We start from the raw sequence: 12,541 nt of genomic DNA, 5'->3' as shown, positions 1-12,541 counted from the left end.
GGAGCAAGTGGACAACGCCACTGCCTACTAGCCGGGGTTGCACATCACATTTCAATATTTTTTCATTATTATCCATTTAACATATTCATTCATTAATCATATATGCATTTATACTCAGCCATAAACAATAATGGCTTTGCCGTAACCCGGCAATAACTCAGCCATCCGGCTCATGGTTCAATCAAGAACCAGCCATTTATCAATAAATATAGCCCTTCGGCTCATGGCATACACGGTACTTCCACCGTCATCCTTCATATCTCATATAATCATCTTTGATCATCATTGATCATAACTTTTTCCCTTGCTTCAACCGCAAGTTACCACATCCCCTAGCTCCTTTCTCATTGCTAGGCATATCATAATGATTTAATACATAAGGGGTGAGATCGGAGGCTTAGAAGTATGAGATTTGGCTTTTAAAACTCAAAAATCAACTTTGGCATGAAAACAGGGCCACGCATACGCGCACTCCACGCGCACGCGTGGATGGCCACAAAACTCATCGACGCGCAAGCGTCATACACACGGACGCGCGGGTTGAAAAATAGCCAAACGACGCGCATGCGTCAGCCGCGCGTACGTGCGGATACATTTGTGCCTCAGGCACAAAACTGGCACAACTCTCGGGAAAATGGCTGGGCATTTGGTGCAGCGCATCGACGCGCCCGCGCACACCACGCGCACGCGTGGATGGTGCTTTCTTGAAGAACGGTGCATACGCGCCAAGTGCGCCTACGCGTGGAAGGTCGTTCTGCTAAAAATTTTCTAAGTTAAAAGCTGCATAATTTACAAATTCAACCCCCAATCTTCCGACGGACATAACTTTCTCATCTTAAATCTTTTTTCACCCGTTCTTTGAACGGCATGGACATCCCGGATCTAATTTCATTTTTAAACAAATTTGGCACAAAACAGAGATCCGTAGTCCAAGTTATGTCCCGTCAAAATATGCCCAAAAACCATGTTTTCATACAAAACCACAAGGTGCCATTTTCAAAACAAGCCATTTTCAACTATTTTCCAAATCAACCAAAACATGCCAATTTCATCCCTTTCTTTGAAATCAATCAAAATATACCAAAAACAACATCAAGCCTCCTCAACTCACACATTAACACTTTTCCACAATTCACAAAATATCATCCAACCATTTTAGCACTTCTCAATCAAATGGCTAAAGGACAAACACAATATCATGTCATACATCTTTCCTCATCCCAATTTCCAATAATACCGTTTCCAATCAACCTTCATTATACATAATCAATATCATACTCACTAGCACGTGGTTTCACCCACAAATCAACCTTAATCATTCCTCAAGCATATATCACAACATACATATCTCTAATGCATCATCATACCATCAAGGCATCAATAATCATAATCACATATATAACCACATAATATATCTTAACCAAAACCAAACATACCTCATCTACATAATTTTACCCAAAATTACCAGATTCCACACTTCACTCCTCAAACCTTATTACTCAATAACCAACCTAATCATTCATATATTCATTATCTGAAATTCATCCAATCACTTGTGCCATCACACAATGCACACATCGACTTACCTTTCTTACCTCTTTCCGGCCTCCGGCCCAAAATTCACGGCCTCCGGCCCAATTTTCATAATTTAAATGCATAAACCACAAATCAATACTCATTACCCCAGTACATCAAATTCTCAATACACCAAGCATACAAGGCCACACAATTCTCAACCCAATCATTAATTCACATTACATACCAACTATGCATATTAGTACCAACCATTTACACAATCCAAACTTAATCCTAGGGGCATCTAGCCTAGGAATTCTCATCACAACACACGGTACTTAAATGAAACTTTAACCGTACCTCTTGTAGCCAAACCAATTGAGCCTCTTCTTTGGAAGTCTTCACCAACCTTAGCTTCAAGCCTCACCAAAGCTCCTCAAGCAATACCAATCTCTCAATTGTGCACCAACATCACCAAATACACTAACATAACCAATATTACATACATACATCAACCTAGGGCTCATAAAAATGACAAATCACAAGGGTTTGAGCACTTCTTACCTCAGCCCATATGAAGTAGGGATAGAACCCGCTTAGAATCCATGTTGGAGTATCCCTAAACACCCAAAATCACAAGACTTCAACACTAACTATCCAAAAATGTGTAACAGTGGAGAATTTCGAAAACTGGGCATAGATAAATGGAATACTCACCACCAAACTTAGATAGAATTATAGAGGATGAGAAGAGCGATGCGTGGCCGCAAAAGGCTCGTCAATCGGAGCTCTGTAGCTCAAGTTATGGTGGTTTGAAGATCAAAGAGAGTTAGGTTTTCTCTCTTCTCTTCTCTCTTCTCAATTTCAGCGCCCCAACCCTTCTTTTTAGGGTAAAATGAGCTGAAATGCTCATAACTAATGTTTATATATGTTGGGTCTTGAGCCCACTTAGGCCCGGTTCACTTATTTTTGTCCGTTGGCCCAATTTTGGTCCAAAACCTTTAAGATTAGCGCTCTAAATCGCACTTTAAATATTTCTACCTTCCTTAATTATAATTCCTCATTTCTTAATCTTATTTACTCATAATCAATTTTCTCAGCTGTAGTACCAGACAGATCTCAGTCGGTACTGCCGGTCAAAATTTCATTGCGCACTTTTACGCAAAAAACTATGTTTTTTGACTTGGAAAAATTCACTGAATCCAAATATCATATTTAAATTATCAAATTCCAATTGCCAAATCTTCCAACCATATTCGCTCCTATTTAACTCATTATTTAATTAATTTCAGTTAGACCGGGTATTACATTCTACCCCCTAACAGAAATTTTCTCCCTCGAAAATTCCATCCATCACTGCGAGTACGCGAGCGTAGTCTGCCTTTATATCCAACGCATAACAGTTCCAGGGTCCTTTTACTCTGCGCACCTCCGTTGTCGCGCTCTGATTTCTCTATCTCCGACGGTCTCGGTCATTCGTTCAACACCGACCAACAGCCTCGTTCCTTACTTTTATCGTCTCATCAACTCACATCCTATTAAATCTCAAATCATGTCATCAATAATATTGCCATCATTGTTAATCATAGCCATCATCCCACATCACTATAATTAATCAAAGCCTTCTTCGTCTTTAGAATTCAAATGAGTTTGGACTAGCAAGCTGACAAAATCTTAAGAATCCAGCTTACTTTAATAATCTATAAAAGCATTTGAAACACATCTCTTTTGTTAAAGTTATTCAAATCAAAGGTCCTTCTCGAAACTATAACCAACACTCCTTCAAATTCTTGGAAAAAGAAAAAAAATCTAACAGCACCTTCCCAAAAATTGGAGTTTACCACCCGTCACGGGTTCCCTCAAACCAATCTCAGTACCGCATCAGCATTGCAATTTAAAGGTTTCCAAACTATTCCTCTGAAACCAATCATTATAAATCTTGATTTAAATCCAAGGTCACCATGACCAAACATCATAGCACTCATCTCTCGAACACGACAACTTGCACTCAATCATCATCTAAATCCGATTACGCATCAATGATAATTTCCTCATCCGTTTCAGAACCATCAAGGCTCACAGCCGCAATTAATTCCAATTATCTGGAATCATTATCTGCATAAGCTCACTAAACTTTTAAGTACTCGAAGCATAAAGCATTTCCAATCATACTCCACTTTTCCTTATTATTACCATACTATGCTACGCTTTAGCAAGCTTCCGCTATGCCACCTTGATTTCTCGTCAAGTATTAGTTCCATCACTTATTTGCTCAAATAATAAACCACCACTTAACTTGACCGACAATTCAAATCAACGTTTCCAAATCCATCATTTAGGACCATCCCTTATCTATTTAAATCAAAGGAACTAAAAGTCACGGGTTCAATCCGTTTCACCAAAAATCCAGAAATCAACCAACTTCATAACAAACACAACATATCATTCTCAACAGAAAGTCATTTACATCACAGGCATTTATCCATTTGTATTAAGGCAATTACCTCAATCTTACTGTCACAATCGGCCCGCATCCTGACTCTCTCCTTGTTGGCAATTTCTTGATACATGCCCTGGTAACCCGCACTTGTAACATACACCTAACCCCAATTGGCACGGCCTATTTGGGTGATGACTTACACATCTCTGACAGCTTGAAACATCAGAAGCAGCCGCTGCCCGTTTTCCCTTACCATTCCTTTGGGACTCCTCACTCGTCGCAAGGTTATTCTGTCCTTGGGGAAAATGTTGTACGTATCCTCTCTCCTTAAACTCTCGACCCCTTGGTGCGAATCCTTGGTTGTGTTCTCTATGACTTCCTTTCTCTGCAACCCTCCTTTTCACACACTCTTCAGCAATTCTGCTCTTATTCACCAACTCTGAAAAAGTTCGGATCTCCATTGGTCCCACTGAACTTAAGATGTCGCTCCGGAGCCCTACTTCATACTTAATGCATTTCCATTCCTCGAAGTCTCCAGAAGCTCCTTGACACATGCGGGAAAACCTGAATAGCTCCTCAAATTTGTCTGTATACTCAGATACGGACATAGCACCTTGCTTTAGCTGCAGTAACTCCAATTCCTTGGCTGTCCTAGCGGAATTCGGAAAGTACTTCTTATAGAATTCCACCTGGAAGGCATCCCAAGTGATAGGATCATTCCCCTGTTGCAGGAGACGTCGAGCCCCTTGCCACCAATGCGATGCTTCCCCCGTGAGCAGATAGGTAGCAAATTCAACACACTGCTCTTCAGGCACCAACTGCGCTTGCAGTGCTCGCTCCATGGCCTGAAACCAAGTATCAGCTTCAGTCGAATTGGTGGTTCCCTTGAACTTAGGTGGATTAACCTTTAAGAAGGTTGCCAGTGTCATCGGGCCCTGAGCTTCCCTTCCGCCATTGCCATTATTGTTTATCTGTTGCCCAAGAGCCTCCGCGGTGGCCTGCATAGCAGCAGCCATATTCTCCAACGCCACCATAAGATTTACCGGGTTATTCGGGTTGATTTCCAATTCCTGCGTATTAGTACGACCTCTTTCACGTCCCCGACCGGGTCCACGAGGCGCCATCTGGTTCCTATACACACCAAACAATCGATATCAAGTTGATCAGTCTCAATATCGGAAGTATAGTGCTTCAAAGTACCAAAGGTACACTCATGGACTTCATGCTAGATGTATCGGTTAGATATCCTAACTAGCACAGGCACAGACTCAGAGTATGCATTGAAGCATAAGCAGTTCCATCCCTCAGGCTCACGAGGACGAACTGCTCTGATACCATAATGTAACACCCTAATATTTAAATCCTTATGCTCGAGTCAAAAGTCAAAGATATTACAGTGGTACGACTCTCAGGTGGATTTTTAATAAATAAATATAGGTAATTTCGAAAGGAGTATTAATCGAGAAGCCTGAAAAGAGTAGAAATAAAGTCGCGAAGACGTATCTCTCACGTTTCGACAACAAAAGATAAACCGTGAAGCCAAAAACGATATGTGGACAAGGCGTAGAGGAGATTAAGAGATAGATAACAGATAGATATATATAACATAAGTAAATAGCTACTAGTCGTGACCCGCGAAGTTTAGGTCGGCTAGGGTACATTATGAAATTAGTTGACAACAGTATATCCTAATCTCTTCCGAAGGAAACATGAGAGCCTCTACAGGTAAATTCAAAAGAGTACAATACATAATATAATCTTTCCAAAACAAAGGTGGAGAGATTCTAAGCAAAACACAAAGTAGAGAAAATAAAGATCTTCGCCGTCTCTCAGACGACCCACAACTCACTTCTGAGCACCTGGACCTGTATCTGAAATATATACGGAATGAGAACCCCGGGCCCATGGGTTCCCAGTATGGTAAAAGTGCCAAATAAATTCAATGTACTGCAATAAAAACTCACTAAGCATCCTAAACTTCTTCACCAATCATTCATCCTAGGTTCTCGCTAATCCATGAATAGGCAACTGTCATAAGGGAGTGCTAAATTTAAATCATGTTTCACATGTTTCCCAACTCGCTGACTCTTCCACGAATCAGACTCAGAATCATAAGCAAAACCATCACCAGTTGTTCTGCCTCAGCAATTCTATATCAATACATCATACACTCGCCTGGAGCTAGTGAAACCACATCACTGCGTCTACCCAGGGAGCTCCAATTATCTCATTCAATAATCATCATCATGCAATCGCATCATCAATTCATCTCATCAAGAACAGCACTCAAAATCCACCGACACCAGCATGAGGGACCTCTTAGTTGTACAAACACAAGCAATACATGCAAGTAATGCACAAGTATGGTACAGGTAGAACAGGTAGCACATAGTCAGGTAACATGGCATATATGATGTAGAAATCCAAACAATAGGAAAACCCAAACAATTCAAACATATGCAAATGATGAATGCCTGCCCTATGGCTGATGATATCATCCGTCGGTTATATAGCCAACCCGACATGTCCTGGTAGCTAACCATTGGACAGAAACACCCATTGCGGAGTAAGTAGGTTTGAGCTACAACCCCTTTGCTACTACCCGCTCAACCCAGAGCCAGTGGAATAACCACTACTATGGCTACTACCCAGGCGGGTGTTTAACAGCTCAACCTGGAGCGAGTGGATCCACCACTACTGCCGCTACTACCCAGGCGTCACAATCTCTGACCTGGAGCAAGTGGGACGAACCACAACCCTTGCTACTGCCCAGGATCTCAAAACATATATTTGTTCAGTTTAAAAGCAATCATCATTGTTATCAAATCTCAAACATTAACCTGGAGCAAGCGTGATGAACCACCACTCTTACTACTACCCAGGTATCACAAATACTCATTTATTCAAAACTCCATAATTAAACTCATTTATCATAAACATCCTTTCCCGTTTCATACCCGGAGCAAGTGGACAACGCCACTGCCTACTACCCGGGGTCACACATCACATTTCAACATTCTCCATTGTTATCCATTTAACACATTCATTCATTAATCATATATGCTTTTATACTCAGCCATAACCAATAATGGCTTTGCCATAACCCGGCAATAACTCAGCCATCCGGCTCATAGTTCAATCAAGAACCAGCCATTTATTAATAAATATAGCCCTTCGGCTCATGGCATACACGGTACTTCTACCGTCATCCTCCATATCTCATATAATCATCTTTGATCATCATTGATCATAACTTTTCCCCTTGCTTCAATCGCAAGTTACCACATCCCCTAGCTCCTTTCTCATTGCTAGGCATATCATAATGATTTAATACATAAGGGGTGAGATCGGAGGCTTAGAAGTATGAGATTTGGCTTTTAAAACTCAAAAATCAACTTTGGCATGAAAACAGGGCCACGCGTACGCGCATTCCACGCGCACGCGTGGATGGCCACAAAACTCATCGACGCGCAAGCGTCATACACGCGGACGCGCGGGTTGAAAAATAGCCAAACGACTCGCACGCGTCAGCCGCGCGTACGCGCGGATACATTTGTGCCTCAGGCACAAAACTGGCACAACTCTCGGAAAAATGGCTGGGCATTTGGTGCAGCGCATCGACGCACCCGCGCACACCACGCGCACGCGTGGATGGTGCTTTCTTGAAGAATGGCGCGTACGCGCCAAGTGCGCCTATGCGTGGAGGGTCGTTCTGCTAAAAATTTTCTAAGTTAAAAGCTGCAGAATTTACAGATTCAACCCCCAATCTTCCGACGGACATAACTTTCTCATCTTAAATCATTTTTCACCCGTTCTTCGAACGGCATGGACATCTCGGATCCAATTTCATTTCTAAACAAATTTGGCACAAAACAGAGATCCGTAGTCCAAGTTATGTCCCGTCAAAATATGTCTAAAAACCATGTTTTCATACAAAACCACAAGGTGCCATTTTCAAAACAAGCCATTTTCAACTATTTTCCAAATCAACCAAAACATGCCAATTTCATCCCTTTCTTTGAAATCGATCAAAATATACCAAAAACAACATCAAGCCTCCTCAACTCACACATTAACACTTTTTCACAATTCACAAAACATCATCCAACCATTTTAGCACTTCTCAATCAAATGGCTAAAGGACAAACACAATATCATGTCATACATCCTTCCTCATCCCAATTTCCAATAATACCGTTTCCAATCAACCTTCATTATACATAATCAATATCATACTCACTAGCACGTGGTTTCACCCACAAATCAACCTTAATCATTCCTCAAGCATATATCACAACCGTGTAACAGTGGGAATTTCGAAAACTGGGCAAAGATGAATGAAATACTCACCACCAAACTTAGATAGAATTATAGAGGATGAGAAGAGCAACGCGTGGCCGCAAACGGCTTGTCAATCGAAGCTCTGTAGCTCAAGTTATGGTGGTTTGAAGATCAAAGAGAGTTAGGTTTTCTCTCTTCTCTTCTCTCTTCTCAATTTCAGCGCCCCAACCCTTCTTTTTAGGGTAAAATGAGCTGAAATGCTCATAACTAATGTTTATATATGTTGGGTCTTGAGCCCACTTAGGCCCGGTTCACTTATTTTTGTCTGTTGGCCCAATTTTGGGCCAAAACCTTTAAGATTAGCGCTCTAAATCGCACTTTAAATATTTCTACCTTCCTTAATTATAATTCCTCATTTCTTAATCTTATTTACTCATAATCAATTTTCTCAGCTGTAGTACCAGACAGATATCAGTCGGTACTGCCGGTCAAAATTCCACTGCGCACTTTTACGCAGAAAACTATGTTTTTTGACTTGGAAAAATTCACTGAATCCAAATATCATATTTAAATTATCAAATTCCAATTGCCAAATCTTCCAACCATATTCGCTCCTATTTAACTCATTATTTAATTAATTTCAGTTAGACCGGGTATTACAGGTGGTCGAGGATTATCTACAGATACTGTCGATGATAGTCCGTTGAGTGGAGCTGTTAGACGAACTATCAGAAGCACTATGGTGGATCTAAATATGCCACCTATGGGTAGTCAGGAGGGGTGTAATGTTGAAGTTCGTTATGTTGACTTAATAGACGACGGTGTTGAAAGTCATGATGGTTCTGCTATCAGAGATCCGATGATGGATCAGTATGAAGTTAACCCCGACGACGGAGACGATGCTGATGAAGAACCACCTAAAATTCCTGATGATGGTGATGAGGAAGAAGAGATGAACTACTACGGTGACACACAAATCGTCCTTACACAGCCTGTCATTTCTTAACCATATGACCGACCGGATCATTTCACGAGGTTGAATCTTGATGCAATGACTTTGAATTGGTCATTTACCCAAGGAGGCCCTGAAGAGGATCCAAGCAACGAGTTTGAGGTTGGACAATAATTTAAGAACAAAGAAGAAGTCATGTTGGCAGTTAAGCAGTACAGTATCAAGAGGGCTGCGGATTACAAAATAGCAAAGAGTGACCAATTGAGGTACAATGCACAGTGTATCCAGTTTGGACCCAGTTGTAATTGGAGCATACTCATATCATATCGCCAAAAGAAAGAAAAGTGGAAGGTTAGGAGATACACTAGGACTCATTCTTGCATGCAAACTTCGATGGGATAATACTATGATAGGTTGGATTCGAAGGTGATTGCACAACACATTTTCACGATGGTCAAAACCGATCCAATCAGCATCAGGGTTATCCAAGGAGGTGTAGAGAATTACTTTGGTTACAAGGCGTCCTATAGAAAGGTTTGGCTTGCAAAACATAGTCATTGTTAGAATATATGGCGATTGGGAAGAGTCATACAACGAGCTTCCTCGTTGGTTATTCGCTATGCAGATGTACGTGCCTGATAAAATTTATTTCAAGTTTGGTTATTCACTTTTAAAAAATTCAGACGTGTACAATAAGCCAACTAATTATGTCTCTTTAGGTACTTGGGTGCAACTAGTGACTCAGCCTTGGCCTGGTTTCACCGACACGATCATGTTTCATCGAGTCTTTTGAAAGTTCTCACCATGTGTTGAGGCTTTAAAGCATTGCAAGCCACTTATTTCCATTGATGGCACTCACTTATATAGTAAATACGGTGGGACCTTGCTGATGGCCATAGCTCAAGACGGCAATGCAAACATTTTGCCTATTGCATTTGCCGTTGTTGAGGGTGAGACAAAGGAGGCGTCGTTGTTCTTTCTGTCGTACCTACGGGAGCATGTCACACCACACCCCGGGCTCTTAGTGATTTCAGACAGACACAAATCCATTGATGGTGCACTACGCCGAAGGGAGTTTATGGAAACCACCTCACGCCTTCCAGGCATTTTGTACAAGACACATTGCAGCCAACTTCATGACTCACTTTAAGAACAAAGACTTGAAGAAGGTTCTGATTAACGCAGCGTATTCGAAGTCGCAGCGTAAGTTTGCTCATTATTTTGGCCAACTGAGGGGCAAAAATGTAGCAATCACAAACTGACTTGAAGAAATGTCACGGTCACAGTGGGCACAGTATGCTGACGAGGGTCGTCGATTTGGTCACATGACGACCAATATCTCCGAGTGCATTAACGCTATTATGAAGGATTCCCGCAATTTGCCGATCAGGGCTCTTATTAAGTCAAGTTATTTCCGATTGGGTGAACTATTTGCAAGGAAGGGTTCCGAGGCACTTGCCCAACTTCAAGTCGGTGTTGAATTCTCTCAGACATTGGTGAAGGCCATAGAATTCAACTCTAAGCACGTGAATACTATGAATGTGTACCAGTTTGATCGATCGAGCACAAACTTCACGGTTGAAGAGTTAGCGGCAGTTCCTGGGTCCAGGAAACAGAATTATCAGGTGCTACTTAATGAGGGTAAGTGTAACTGTGGATATTTTCAGGCTCTTCACCTTCCTTGTCGTCACGTCCTCGTAGCTTGCTCTCATGTAAGACTTGATTGGAAGCGGTTTGTACATCCTGTGTATCGCTCAATTTAATTAACTAAGTAATAATAATATGAAAGGTTATTATAAATATTTATAATACCTCTCCATCAGGGGAAATCAACGAGTATCAAAGTCATCGGGCCATACCAGTGGAATATGGTGATAAGCCCAGGATAGCAGCAAGCTGACGCACCCACCCAAATTGCGCTGACCATGCTCTGGCCCAGCACATCTAGCGGTACATCCATGCCAGCACAGCCGAGCCCCACGATAACTGGCCACACGTATCAAGCTCCTCCAGTAAGGGGAGCCACCTGATATGCTCCCGAGAGTCAGATGCATCTGGGAATAGGAAGCCTCCTATCAAATGCATGATGTACCCTCTCGTGTACCTCACTAGGCACTCCTCTGTGGTGTCCTGCTCCAACTCTCTACAAACCGTGTTGTGAAACCAAGTGAGCTTTATAGTCCACTTCGTCTGTGACTGTCTGTCATCTGGGCCAGGAACAACACCCAGAATCTGCTCACATAACTCCTAGATGATGCGTCCCTGATGGTGCTGCTCCCACCCACCAATGCATCCACTCACAGGATCACTGTCGATCCTGAGTCCCAACTAATAGGCCACGTCCTGCAGGGTGATAATCATCTCCCCGCACGGTAGATGAAACGTGTGGGACTCAGGCCTCCACCTCTCTATCAAAGCCGAGGCAAGCGGCCAATCGTGCTCGAACTCGACCATATAGGCCGTATACTCAAACCCGACTCGTCTAAGATATGGCCTAATCTGCTCCAGCGACTGTGTCATCAAATTCCTCCTGGTGCGCAAGATATGAGGCGCCTACTAAACAGAAAAAAAGGGGGGGACGGTGAACACATAAAAAATAACAAGTTCACTGCTTATTAATTACAATAAAATAAAAAACTAGTTAAAAAAGTGTATCACTTGATCAAGCCTGCCAGCAATGTGCTCTGCGTGATCCAATCGGTATATCTCACCCTCATAACCCAATAATTGCTCCTCCATTTAAACACAATCTAGTAAAATGAAATCGCACACACTGAACTCAGTTCATTTTACATTAAGTAAATTATTAAAAAAATATGTAAATCCAAAATAGCTTATAAACTTAGTAATTCTACTTTTGCCCCAGCTAACTGATGCCATCAACTAACTAATTAATCAATAAATAACTAATTAATTATTCCACTAACTACATTCCGATTCACAACTTAAACTAATTATTCTGACTAAACTAACTAACAATTTATTTTGTTATACTACTTAACATCAATAAACAACAACTATACTTAAAAACAATAACATAAAAAAATTTAACTAACATAAAAACAGTAAGTCTAAAAAACATGTAAACAGTAAATCTATAACCCTAACTAACATGCAACCTATAAGTAATAATTTTATCCAACATGTAATCAGTAACTCTAAATAAGCTAAAAAAATAACTCTAAGTAAGCTAAAAAAAATTAACACTAACTAACCCATTATTTACAGACCTGGAACTGAGAATGTCGTCCATAATGAACTTCACGGGCGTCGAAAAACAAAAAGAAAGGTGGAACAGAGTGAATTTGGAAGAGAGATTGAAAAAGAAAGGGACAAAGGCAAATGGCCCCAGT

At 41.3% G+C, this 12,541-nt stretch overlaps 1 long non-coding RNA gene across 1 annotated transcript in view; it reads left to right on the top strand.

The window, feature by feature from the left end:
• LOC110268270 overlaps positions 1 to 9,939 on the top strand; it is a 10,654-nt gene extending 715 nt beyond the window's left edge. The window contains exon 2 of the long non-coding RNA XR_002356403.1: positions 8,899 to 9,939. This is a non-coding gene — a long non-coding RNA (uncharacterized LOC110268270). The remainder of the gene's footprint in view (positions 1 to 8,898) is intronic.

The sequence above is a fragment of the Arachis ipaensis genome, chromosome B10 (genome assembly GCF_000816755.2).
Source record: "Arachis ipaensis cultivar K30076 chromosome B10, Araip1.1, whole genome shotgun sequence".
NCBI lineage: Eukaryota > Viridiplantae > Streptophyta > Magnoliopsida > Fabales > Fabaceae > Arachis > Arachis ipaensis.
This window is presented reverse-complemented; position numbering and strand designations above follow the sequence as displayed.